Source organism: Passer domesticus, chromosome 1 (assembly GCF_036417665.1).
Source record: "Passer domesticus isolate bPasDom1 chromosome 1, bPasDom1.hap1, whole genome shotgun sequence".
In the NCBI taxonomy this organism is placed as follows: domain Eukaryota; kingdom Metazoa; phylum Chordata; class Aves; order Passeriformes; family Passeridae; genus Passer; species Passer domesticus.
Genome location: NC_087474.1, coordinates 25,740,002 through 25,753,115, shown reverse-complemented (window position 1 = coordinate 25,753,115; position 13,114 = coordinate 25,740,002).

Sequence of the window (13,114 nt, the reverse complement as noted above, 5' to 3'; positions counted from 1 at the left end):
CTTAGGTATAGATACAAATTTTGGACAATTCATTTAAAGTACAGTTAGACTGAACAGAGTTTATAAGCATCATACTCATTTCATTTAATTTGTTTCTACACTGAGTGGATCATTCCACTGCTGATAGAGCACACAATTTCTGCCTGGGTTAAAAAAAGTCACTGCATATTAAAGGTCAGTGAGGCATAGTAGATAAAGTTGCATACAACATAGCCATTTTTACAAAATTATCAGTAAATTTAAGACTTGTGACTAATTTTCTCATCTGTTATATTTAAGTTCAGTAGCATCATGAGCTGATTTAACCAGTTGGTGCATGAGGCATTCAGGGCAATTCGATTGGCACAAGAATGTTTCAAGGTTTTTCTCAGATTGAGCCTCACAAAAGACACTGGAGAGATAAACCACATTACTGATAATTTTTTGACATCATTACACATGGCTGCAAAAAAAGAGTAGTCAAAAACAAAGGTTATTATATTGAAACAGCAAGTTTCAATAGACTACTGGAAGTGGCAGAGTAGGACTGACTTAATTAAAGGCTTTATGAGTACCTTATTGGGAGGTGTGTGTTAAGTTTTTATTACTGTAAAGCTGGTTCTGGCAGAAGCAAGCACACTTGAGAACAAAAGCAGTCAGTACAGCAGACAATACAAAGTGATAGACCATAAATTAATTTGTACCTTCAGCAGCACAGCCAGAGCTTGACACTGCCACCCCACCCTCACAAAAAATTTTTGGATATGACTGTACCACAAAGGAGTGCTTCTTTCTAGAGCAGATCTGTGAGAAGTACATCCATCTTCTTCCTCCTTTTTTTTACTTTGCTATTTTCAAAAGATCAAATGTGTGGGACACATGTTTTGGCACATGGAGAGCTGTCTTCAAACAGGGTGTGTATCCTACTGATTTATGCAGCTTAAGACCAAGCAAAATTTCATCAGTTCATCAATGAATAGAAAGGTTTCACTTTGTTAAAACTATTCAAGCCTTTTCTTTCTGAACCTTTGAAAGTAAAACTTGCAAAATCCTGTCCAGAATGGTATCTCTTTATTCCATTCATAATGATTTTAAAGCTCCACTGATTTTCTTTTAATTTAGACCATTTTTATTCAAAAACGTAATCTTCAATAGTATATATTTTTGTGACACATTTTCTATTACATTGCTATTTTTATGGATTAAAGTGTTTTGCCACCCACATAAGAAAGAATACCATTAGTTTTGTTTTAGAGCAATGCACTGTAGCCACTGTATTTCACCAGCTAAACTGCAGTAATAGAAGTTAGCACCATTTAATGAATGACAATAAAGCCTTTATGGAAGAAAGAAATTTGAAAAAAAAATTTAAAAATGTAGGCTTTGAAGCCACATTAAATCATTTATATCATACATCTATGAGACACCAGTGTTCTACTGAGATTTGCTGACGCACACCTCATATCAACCCTTCTTTAAAGTTGTGAAGCTGCATGACACTGGGATAATAGTGCCTGGCCAGCTGAATGTATGGTTTTTCATTTAAGCATTTATGAGAAGTACCATAGCATGATCAAATTTCCTTTATATGCAAATGAAAAATATCTTTGGCATTGTTTTTGCTTAAATATAAAAATCCATCCTGTTTTCAAAATGACAGTATAGTCTTTGATAAAGGATTAAGGATCTGCAATTTATGTCTAATCTAAACTCCAAGTAACTTCCAAATTCCAGGTTTTGACTCCTAAAGCTTTTTTCTTATGAGCTCACATACTCCCCAAATTCAAAGGTTTTGTTTCTTTGACAGATGTTTGTGAAAATGGCCTTGCAATGGTTACAGAGTGGTAGTGATTCTCAAAGTCTCTGTGAAAGGAAAATAGTATGCAGGTAATGTAGCAGAAAGGAAGAAAGGAAGAACAGAGCTCACATGTATAATTTTTGCTATGTAAGTTTGTACTAGATGTTACAGATGTACTGTGGTGTTCTCAGTAGTGTGTGCTTATGCATCATTTCTGATTACTTTTGATCTTAAAAAGTTTTGTGACTTCTACTTTCTATTCTGCAACAACAAAAAAAGCATTAGCCTCCTTACTTTGGTCACCAAAGCAAGAACAGTGTACTTTAGCCATAATTAATTCAACTGGAGAGACTGAAATCACATAAGAGAAAAAGAAATTATTTGTCTCATTGGTATTCTTAGAGACAAAATTTTAAGATGCTTGAGTTTGGCAATCCACAAGCAAATGGTAATTCAGCCAGAATTGCAAAAAAGAGAAAGTAAATGCCAAACGAGGATCTGGTGCCTCAGGTAAACCAGAGTAGAAAGCTTTTTGTGTATTTTATATTCTATTCCTTGCAAATCTATCAATACATTGATGTATTCATCTTTTGAAGAAGTAATATTTCTCTTTCTTCAGACTCAATTTTGAAGACATAAGGCTTTTACTGAGTAGATGGTGAGCAGCGCAGATTATGATTCCCCTTTTAGCTGAAGAGCAGACTACTAATGCCACAGAGAAACAACCCAGTAGCAGGAGATATTTGGGTTCTGGGCTAAAGTGCCCTTTTCAAGAACCAGTTTGGTCCTCACTACTTAAAGAGAACTTTCAAAATTAAAATTCCCTTTTGTGATCCCAATCCTAACCTATTAATTCTTGATTGGAAGACAAATGAAAAATTGATGCTGGGTTTTTTTATGTTAAATCAGATTTAATAAATTCATTATTTCAACCAAGTGCTTAATTAAAACTTAGCATCCAAAAAAAATTGTGCAGGTCTTCCCAAGCCATCACTTCTCCAGGCTGTGTCTGCTCTGAGGAGTGTTGAGTAGGAGGGGATGATCACTCTGAAGCTGCTGGCTGTGCCTCTGTCCATACAGAGTGGAACACCACTGTCCTGTTTCCCTGGAGGGGCTGCCCATGGGCTCATGCTCAGCTCACTCTGCCTGGCCTGCCAGGCCCTTTCAGCTGAGCTGCCTCCAGCCAGGCAGCCCCCAGCCTGTGTTGTCCCAAGGGCTCTGCCTGTCCTGGCTGCAGGGCTTGGCATTTCTCCTCGTCCATTTTCACCAAGCCCCTGCCAACCCAGTCCTCCAGCCTGTGTAGGTCTGTCTGTCTGGTAGCCCTGTCCTCAGGTCCTCAAGGCTCTTCTCAATTTGGTGTCATCTGCAAACTTGATGTCTACAACCCTTATTCTGAAGCTACAGCCTTGACCATCTTGTGAGACTTCATTTACCACTTGAACAAGCAGAGCCTAAGCCAAGGCCTGTGGTGTGGCAGGGAAGTTGCTCCAGTCTTCCAGATTCTTATCTTTCTTGGTTTTCCCTGTAACTGATTCAACAGTGGCGACGCAGCATGACTGATTTGAGGTTCATCTGCTCTAAGCATATGGAGATTTCTAGTGACAAGAAAAGGAGTAACAGCATTAAACAAAAAAAGGATAGATTCAGACTAGATATAAGAAAGAATTTTTTTATGATGAGGGTGGAACAGGAGCAGATTGCCCAGAGAGGTTGTAGGTGCCTCAGGTTTGGATAGTGATGGTTGCATTGATACTATGTGGCTATGGCAGTAATCTCAGTCTTCAAGCTTAATGTGAACTGGGAAGGAGCAAATAGAGCCAAATGAGATAAGGCTTGGGACGAAAAAGATCAAAAGTGGGAAAATAGGGCAGCAGTGTATTTCCCCAAAACTATTTTTTTTTTCCTGATGGCTTGCTCTATGTAATTAAAATGCTCTGCATTTCTTAACAAACCTTCCTGTTTCAATGGGTGTGACATATGCTCTGTTTATATGAGTGTTAAGTATTAAAGCATTTTTGTCTTCACTTCTTCTTAGTAACCACCTTTATGATTATGGGTTTTTTTCTCTTTGTCTTAAATTGTGGTAATTTTGAAAGATTGTTGGTCATGGCTCACACAGGTATCCACATTTTTTTATTTGCATTTCTAAAAGTAATATTCTTAAAATATCTTTCAATTTTCTGTAATAATGTGTATCAGATTGAGTTCCCTTATAATGTATGGCACAGGCTTTATGGAATCAGCAATATTTTCTTTTGAAAGGAAAATTGATATATGGTCTGGTGTAATTTAAGTTTATATTCCTGAGAACTCCCTTGCTCCTTGATCACTGTCCTTATTTCCATTTTGTTTCATTATTTCATAAAAGGATGCTTAAAAATAGCAAGATAAAATATTGTAAAATTAAAAAATCACAGCGTAATTTGAGGTTTTTTAGTAAAAATTGTTAGTTTTCTATTAACACTGAAATGTAAAATATTATTTAAAGTCTCCAATTTCCTGTTTTTCTTGTTATAGTTACTGAAGATTTTGACTCTGCTAAATTTTTTTTCAACATGCTTCTTTTTTTAGTGAGGAAAGAAGCCTGGACAGATGCATATGCAGAATACAGTATTCAGCATAGTTCTGGAATATTTGGAGCAGTTGTCATTATTTTGTTTTGTTTCTGGCTTCATGGCTGTGAGAAAGGGTTTGGAAATTAACTGAGTGGGGACAATGCATTGATGTTGCCTAAAACTTTGGAACTTAGTAAGTTGAACGTTAAAATATTATATAGTCTATTTGTTTTAGCTGTAGCTACTTCCTATGAACTGGTTATAGGCTTTTCCTGCAATTATGTAAATTATTAATTAATGAATATAATAGTATAGCACTGTTTTAAAAATTAAGATTTTAAAAATCATACCTACATTACTTATCTTAATCAGTTATTGCATGTTTGAATGATAAAAATATGTTCACATAAACAATTTATACCTTGTTTTTCACACTGCCATCATGATTAGATTAAAAAAAAAATAGGAAAATAGGATTACAGTATTCATACATACCCAGAATTTTAGGGACCGAGCACTAAAATCTAGATTAAGTTTTTTAAAAGTCAGAGAAATATATAAACTCAGAAAACTTTTTGGGACTCACTTCTCCCTTTCCTTTAAAGAACAATTGCCTCATTTAGGAATAATTGGTATTCACTAGAGAAATGCACATGTTCTGAAACCTAGTAATTTCCAATTGCCAAGATACCTAATGAGTTATCTTAACAAGATTACCAAACATATAAAAGGAACTAATTGCATTGCATTTAATTCTGAAATCACAACTAGATGCAAAATAGCTTTTGCAGCTGGCATTTTGCTGGCAATGCAAGATGAAAATGAGGAGGTAACTAGAGATCAAGGGATCATCCTGCTCAGTTTTTAGGAAGAGTCACTCCTTCCTCCTCAAATAACACTAAAATTATACACCATTATTTCTTGAAGAGAGAAATATTTGAACAATCTGTGATATGACAAAGGATTAGTCAAACGCATCAATTCTCAGAAAATGCCTTTAATTAACTGATTTTCATTTATTTATTCACATTGTGATCTGCTATTCAAATAGCAATGGACAGGTAGTGTTTCATAACATAATTTGAGAGTTATATTTTTCATTCAAATTTATCCTGCTGGTTTATTGTACTATTTGCATACTCACAGATACAAACTCTTATTAATTACTGATTAAAATAATAATTCCATTATTTTTTAAAGATATTCATACAAGATATTGCTATTCTCCAAAACAGATAAGAGAGTTTATTATCCTTATTTACACATTCACTGTGCTATCATGTGACTTCTAGAATTATATTGCTTTTTGTAATTTAAGAGAACATTCCATCTAGAGATCCACACTTCCACTCTGACATTAAAGGATGGATTATTTTTCTTTTCTTATCAGTGTACTATAGTAATTATTATCAATTTTCCATGTTCAATACATTTTTTTCCCAGTAAAACAAAAGAATTTTTTTTTTTAATATTTGCAAATTTCAATTATTACTTTAATGTTATGAGATTTTGTTTAAACTCTTCAGAAATATCTCTGTGGTCTGGTTAGCTTTAAATCTTCCTGAAAAATTATTTGTTTAAAGTTATTTTCATTTTGGAGAAAATATCTGTGATCAAACACTATCATAATTTTTAACTGATTGTATTTTGTTGTTATTTAGTCTTCATTTGAAGCCTGGCATTTTTTAACATCTAGATGTTTATAAAGGACTATTTTAATTGGCAGCAGCTGTTGATAGGCTCCTGCAACAATAAGACAGAAATTCAAGACTGAGGAATAAGAGGGGATGTGATTAATTCCTCCTTCTGTTTCTTTCACATTTTAACTGATCTTGATATTGAGGCTGGCATGAAGTCCATGTGAGAGTTCATCATAGTTTTGTTGCTGATCTGAAACATTTGAAATATTCATCACAGCTGTTGCTACTTTCTTCCACAATGTGTGAAGCAGCTATATACCTTTCCAAAAATACTAGTTGTTCAAGGCCATTGACAAGAGATTAAGTGCATTATTTGGAGGCACTTAGATCTCTTTCTCACAATATTCCACTGTTTATTTGTGGGGTTTTTTTAATCTACCTGTATCACAAAGCATTACTTCTGTTTCCTATTATTTAACTAATAACTGCAAAATCAAAGAAAAATAATTACATTTGGTTGTTGCCTCTTCTACTGGAAAACCATCAAACAAAGGCAGTAGGAAACAGTTTCTAAGAAAAACAAGAAAAGTGGGATTCTTTTACCTTCATAGCAGAGCAGTGAAAGTTCAAGTAGAGATAAGAAAAGATCCTTGAACCCTTCAGGACCTTGAGATGTGTAGAAGAAACAAACAATTCACAAAATATCTGACCCCAAAAGAGTTAGAATTCAAAGAGTAGTAGCCAAAAGCATCATATAGGTTTGGCACATTTTTGTGTTTCCCCAGACACATGCTTACTGTTTCTTATGGTTAAATAAAGGGTGTTGGGGTAGCCTGACCTGGACCTCACCCAGAAAAGCCCTTCTGTTTTCCCAATGGTGCCAGTCAAGTCTCTGAGGTCCATGAACATTTTCACCAATGTATTTTACATACATGTCAAGTCTTTGAAATCATTCAGGGCATGATCACTGCAGTCACAGGAAATCTAACTCACCCCTTTAACTCACAAATGAGATTTCTGCTATTCAGCCAGCTCTAAGTGCTTATATTGTTAAGGGCATCTATCAATTTCACTTTCAATTTCTATTCTAAATAAGTACCAGGAGAAAATACTGTTGAAGAGGAATAACCAACAGCAGATTTTGACTTGATAATACCTTTCTTTATATCATAGTCTCATTAAAAGATATTCCATGTGAATGACCTTAAATACTGTAGCTGTTGGGGACTGAGATTGGCAAATTGTAAAGTCTATGCATAATCCTTCTTCAAGCAAAACAAAATGGATTTTTATACTTCTTGACAAGATGTGTGCCATATTTTCTGTAAATACATAAGACATTTCTTCATCTAAAAATTGCAAACCAAAAATGAATCATGCTTGTAAAATTTTACTATCATATTATTTCTCTGCACATCTGTTTGAGACTCTGCTATGATTGACTGAAAGGCTTGAGTAAAAATAGGAAAACAGACACAGCTGCAAGTAAAAGGAAAGGAAAAAAAGCAGCAAACAGTAGAAGACAAATGACGTAATGTATAAACTGTTGCTTTCCCCTCTATCTTATCTTTACATTAACTCTTGTATTGAATTTTTCTATTTCAGCAATATTTCCCCTTGTCATTGTGATTCCTTCCATCTCTGTTGGACTGGCTTATTGCTGCACATGACAAATGGGGAGTGTTGCAGAAGACCTGAACTGAACAGAATTTCCTTTACCTTGAAAGAGTTTCTGAAGACAGGACATTTCTTTCCTTATCCCTTTGAGGTAGTTAGAAGAGCTACTCTGTTCTCTTTTCCTTATGTTGTCCTTTATACCTCTGCTTTCTCAAATGTGACTTGCCCATTTTAAGCAATGCTGATGATCTTGCCAAGGCGTTGTATTAGCAATGCAGTAAGACAGCAAGGAGAGGCAAAGAAATAGCCCTGTTCATGCATTTGAGGGATCTTTCAGAACAACAATAATCTTGGCAGAGGAAGGCACACAAATACATCCATTCACATACTACCCAGGGAGCTCTCAGGGATGGTGTTATGCAGAATTAGAACAGAAGAGGAGAAAAAATATTAAAAAGCATTTTTAAAATCTTGGATAGAGAGATTTTCGTTGGTCACCTTATCCTCAAACTCATCTCCGTTGATTCTGAGGAAGCATAATCTGATCCCTATTCCAGAGTGGTGAAGTGGCCACATGCTCTCTGTTACCTCTAAAGAGTCTGAGTGCCTCACTGACAAACGAGGCTGTGTGTGAGGCACAGTGTAACTAACAACGTCAAAGCTGTTTATCACAATATAATTCTTATGAGCTGATAGCTACATTTTATTATTATAAGAATTTAAGAGATACAGGAATATATGCTGGAACACTTGTAATTAAAACTTATCTCCAAGCAACAACATTGCATAAAAATACATTAGCACTATCTCTTTCAATCACAAAAAATCTTTGACTTATTATTTAATTTTGTACTATGTGATTTTCTCAAAACTGTCTGTCTTAGCTTTTGCAGAGCCCCAGTAAAACAATGTCTTAAAACTTTGTCTTAAAACTTAAAACGAGGTCTTAAAACAATAAGACAAAAAACGTTTGGCTTTTCAGGCAGCCTCCAACACATAGGAGGACCATAAGTAAAACCCCTGTCACAATAAAATGACGTCTACTCTTACAGTTGAAATGCAGGAGAACATGTGATAACCTATACTCCTACAAATTCCTAGGCTAAACCTAGGAAAACAACCAATACAAACTATTGTAACACACTGAGCTCTCACTTGTGTGTGTGTGTGTGTGTGTATATATATATACACACACTATAGATATATATATATATATTTCTATATATGTATATATAATAGTGAGAGCTCTCACGAGCTAGAACACTGAAAAAAACCACCTCTTTTCTGTTCAGGGAAAGAAATTAAATGCAAACAGGTTTAATGCCACTGCATACTTTTCATATTAGCACTCCCCCAGTGTACATTGTCTGATAGTGAGAGGATAGTGAGAAAGTGAGAGGATAGTGAGAAAATGAGAGGAGCAAAGCAAAGCATATTTCTTTTTTCTCTTTTCAGACTGGATAGAAAGAACATGTATATGATATGCGTACGATGTTATTAAACAATTTATAAGTTACAAAGTGGTAAAAGATGTGGCCAAAGAAAAAAATTGTTTTATCGCACATGAAGGTTCTAGTCACTGTTCTGTCTTTCTGTGGATCAAAGTGCAATGATATCTTGTTAGCTCTTTCTGGAAAGCCCTTTCAGCTGTAATTAGTATGAATGTTAATGAACTGGGGGTTTTCAGATAAATATGAACATTTTTTAGATGTTTCTGGGTATTACACATATTATTTAGTACTAACAGCTTTTCCACGTAAGTGTGACTACTTTGAATAGAGTAAAAATTCAGTTAATTTTCCAATTCATGTTACAGTCTAGATAGTGAAGTGATCTGATTAGAACTTGGTTGAATGTTGCAACTAAGTATTTGTGAACACTTTTTGAATACAATCACGAGTTTGTCTTGGAGCAGACAAGTCTTGGGGCAACCCAAATTATTTCTTTTCCCTTTGAGAAGCTGTTGATATTAAAGTATTCTTTCTGAAAACTTGGCTAGAAAACCAAGAGTGACTTCTAGTCTCTAGTCTGCTAACCTGCATTGAACTATAAGTTCTCTATTTAAAGACTGTAATAAAATATGTTTTGTGAATCATCTATGTAAGAAAACACAAAAGATGTTTTAAAAACTCAATTATTTATTTTATTATATATTCATTATATATATAAAATTATATATAATAAATATTTTAAATATTATTCATATTTTAGAAAAAAATAACTTACTGCTTAGGATGTGATCTTTTAATATGACTATTTTTGCTGCTATACCAACAACATACACATGAATGGACTCAGTCGTGTTGTGGCATGTTGTGAGTGAACAAGTTTATACCATGTGATTCCTAGCAAAAAGACCAATACATCATATAGGTATAGGAGTTTACATCTGAGCACATGTTCATAATATTCATGTCACCTCTGAGGAAATTTTATTTCCTCCAGATGTTTGCCTTGTTTTCTTGTAACCTCTACAGTTTACTGCAGTCAGTTATGAATGTCTCTACTTGGGTTTGCATCAGTGTACAAATTAAACCTGACTGTCCTAAAGTTGCTGTCAATCTGCTTATTGAACTGCAGTACTTTTCCCTGAGAACGGTGACAGGAACCCTTTTGGTGGATGAGGATTTGGAATTAAGGTCAATGTGCAGCAAATGTGAAAGTACACATTTAGCAAAGTTCCACTGAGAAAAAGCAAGACAAAACCTAATGATGCTATTTGCCCTGAATAGGAAAGGGGAACATATAGTTTGCTTTATATTCAAAGTGTGGGACCAAACCATAGATCACACAGTTGTCTAGCAACTGTTATAAAAATGTGACACCTGCTGCAGTGTTTTATGCCATTAGAAATGGTTAATAGTAACAAAGTCTTTGTTTATTCTTTGTAAAAACATCTGGCTGAACATCCCTTGTACTATATAATGTAAATTATGTTTAGAAGCATACAGCACCTGTAATGCTTACATGGACAAAGTGATTTCTCAAGACATTTTGACATGTTTAGATATAAGTTCTGAAGCCTTGTGGTTGAGTTTGTATTTATCTCTGGTTGTAAAGTAAGCTGATCTGATTGTAAATGTGCACACGAGTTACAAGACATTGGGAGAAATTAAAACTACATGTGCTCACCTTTTGAATTTCTCATAGATTTGAAAGATGATGCTATTGTTCTTAAAGTTTAATATTTGTAGAATAGTTATGTAAATATATTAATATATCTAGACGTATATGTAGCTCTATATATCAATGTGTAAATATATTCCATTTACATATGTGTCTACATATGAACATATATGCATCTATGCATATCTATTTCTATGTATATGCAAATATATATATATCTACATACATAGACATATATGTGGAATATGTGTTGACTATAACTGGGTTTTGGAGTCAATGGAAGCGATGCCAAGGTTAAATTCCTCTGTTAAATTTTAAAGTAATGTACAGCAGAATTTAATTATTCCAAGAGATACAAAAGAAAAACTTGTTCGGTGTGATTATTTCTTGTCACCGCTTTAGTAGGAGCCACACACTCATTCTAGTGTTCTGCTAGGGCTCATCCAGAAGCAGTTATTTTGCTATTGTTTTTGTTAAGTGAATAATATTCTCTTTAAGAACTGAACTGGAAGGAGATTATTAGGTGGATAGGCAAAGGCACAGAGAAAAATAAGAAACCCAAACCAGACATTTTTGTGTGTCTTTGTAGATACTGTAAATAATATTCAGGATCTGAATTTTAACTTGCAAGCTGGCAATAACTGGAGTTTGAATTTGCATCAGGAAATTACATCCACATCTTGTGCACAGAACTGTTTTCTCTCATTTGTGTCAAACACAGGTGCACTGTATCAGTGCTACATTTTTGCTGTGCAGTTATTTGAAGGAGAGAAGTCTCTGGAAGGAATGAAGAAGGAGTGCTCTTGTGTGAAAGCAATGCTATTTCATCACCTGATAGCACTTCTCCTCTAAGTCTTGACAGCTTCATACCATTACCTCTGATATTATTCACAAAGTAATGATCAAATAATCTATCTATCATGAATTATGCCAAACAAGACTTCTAGAAGATTCTAGTAGTAGCATTAGATTTGGTAATAATATGGTAATATTAAAATATTTCCCTGTAGTTTCTTTTAATTGAGTGATACATATAGAAATTAGACTCTTTAGAGAAGTTTCCATGATACTTTTAGAAAATAAATGAAAAAAATTGCTGGACACAATATTCAGAGCAATATTCCTATCACATTTGGCTTATTTGATTTATTTTCTTTTGTAAATTCTGATAATTGGTGTTGGTCAGCATTTTCAGGGAAAGAAAAACATTTCTCTAGTAACTTGCACTGGAGAATAATTTGCACAAAGAACAAATTTAAAAAGGAAAGGTCATGATCATCGTTTTCTCCAGTCAGAAGACCTTCCAAAATAAACCAGAATTCCAATATCATAACAATAATGATATTCCTTCTTGCTTTGAGGGACAATTTTCCTTTGGGAACACCTTGCCACACAATCATAGCCATCACATTCAGATGTCAAGAGATGTTGTATTCAGAAAAGAAAAGCTCTGTTAGATTGGAGAAATATTCAGTTAAATTAATTCCACTTCACAGCAAGAGGGAGTGATACTTTTGACCTTTGTTGCACAAGAGTTGTAAAACTCCAAGTGTTAGTGCTTTACAGAAAGCAAAACAAAAGCTATAGAACATTCATTAATGGGCTTCTGTATAGATTAAAGGGGGCATGACTGTGCACTCTGCCAAAAGTTAGATGAAGGGAAAGTAGCTGTTGATCATCACATTAAAACCTGTTGCATTGGATTGGTGATAATAGTATACTATAGCTTGATCTTTTTGGCAGATGCATGAGAAAAAATTTTCAACATATTACTGATATGAATGAGTCATTTGGGAGTCCTTGAAGAAAATATAAATAGCAAACGATAATAATGCTTATTCTGCCATCCATTTGGCACAGTGTCTTGCTTGCTGCTATGAGACAGGAACTGAATGTCCATAAAATATAAGCTTTTTAACTGCTATTTAATAGGCCTTGTTTGCTTAAGCAGGTGTGTAGAGATATCTTTGAAATGTGGGACTCATGTGTGACTTCAGAAATAATATGTGACTTCTCAGAAATGTACTTTGTTAGACTGTCTATAGTTTGTAGGAAAAGTTCTGTTTTTCTGAAATGGAAGTGCTCTTTTTTGAGACAGCAAATTTCTGAAGTGATTTTTTTGGAGAGGCAAGTTATCTTTTGAAGAGAACCAGGAGCATCTTCAAGTGAATTATCTTAAATGCCAGAAAAGCTAAATATTTTTTCCGTACAAGGTTCCTCTTTTCCCAGTAGGGCCATCTAGAGGCTTCCCCTGCAGCTCTGAGATGCCTGAGGAAATCTTTAAAATTTTGCCTTATACTTCTGACAGTCCAAAACTGAGAGGAATAGTTGATTTTTACTTGTTTGTTTGTTTGGTTTTTTTTAAAATATTTTTAGTTTTTTCTCCTCAACATTCCAGT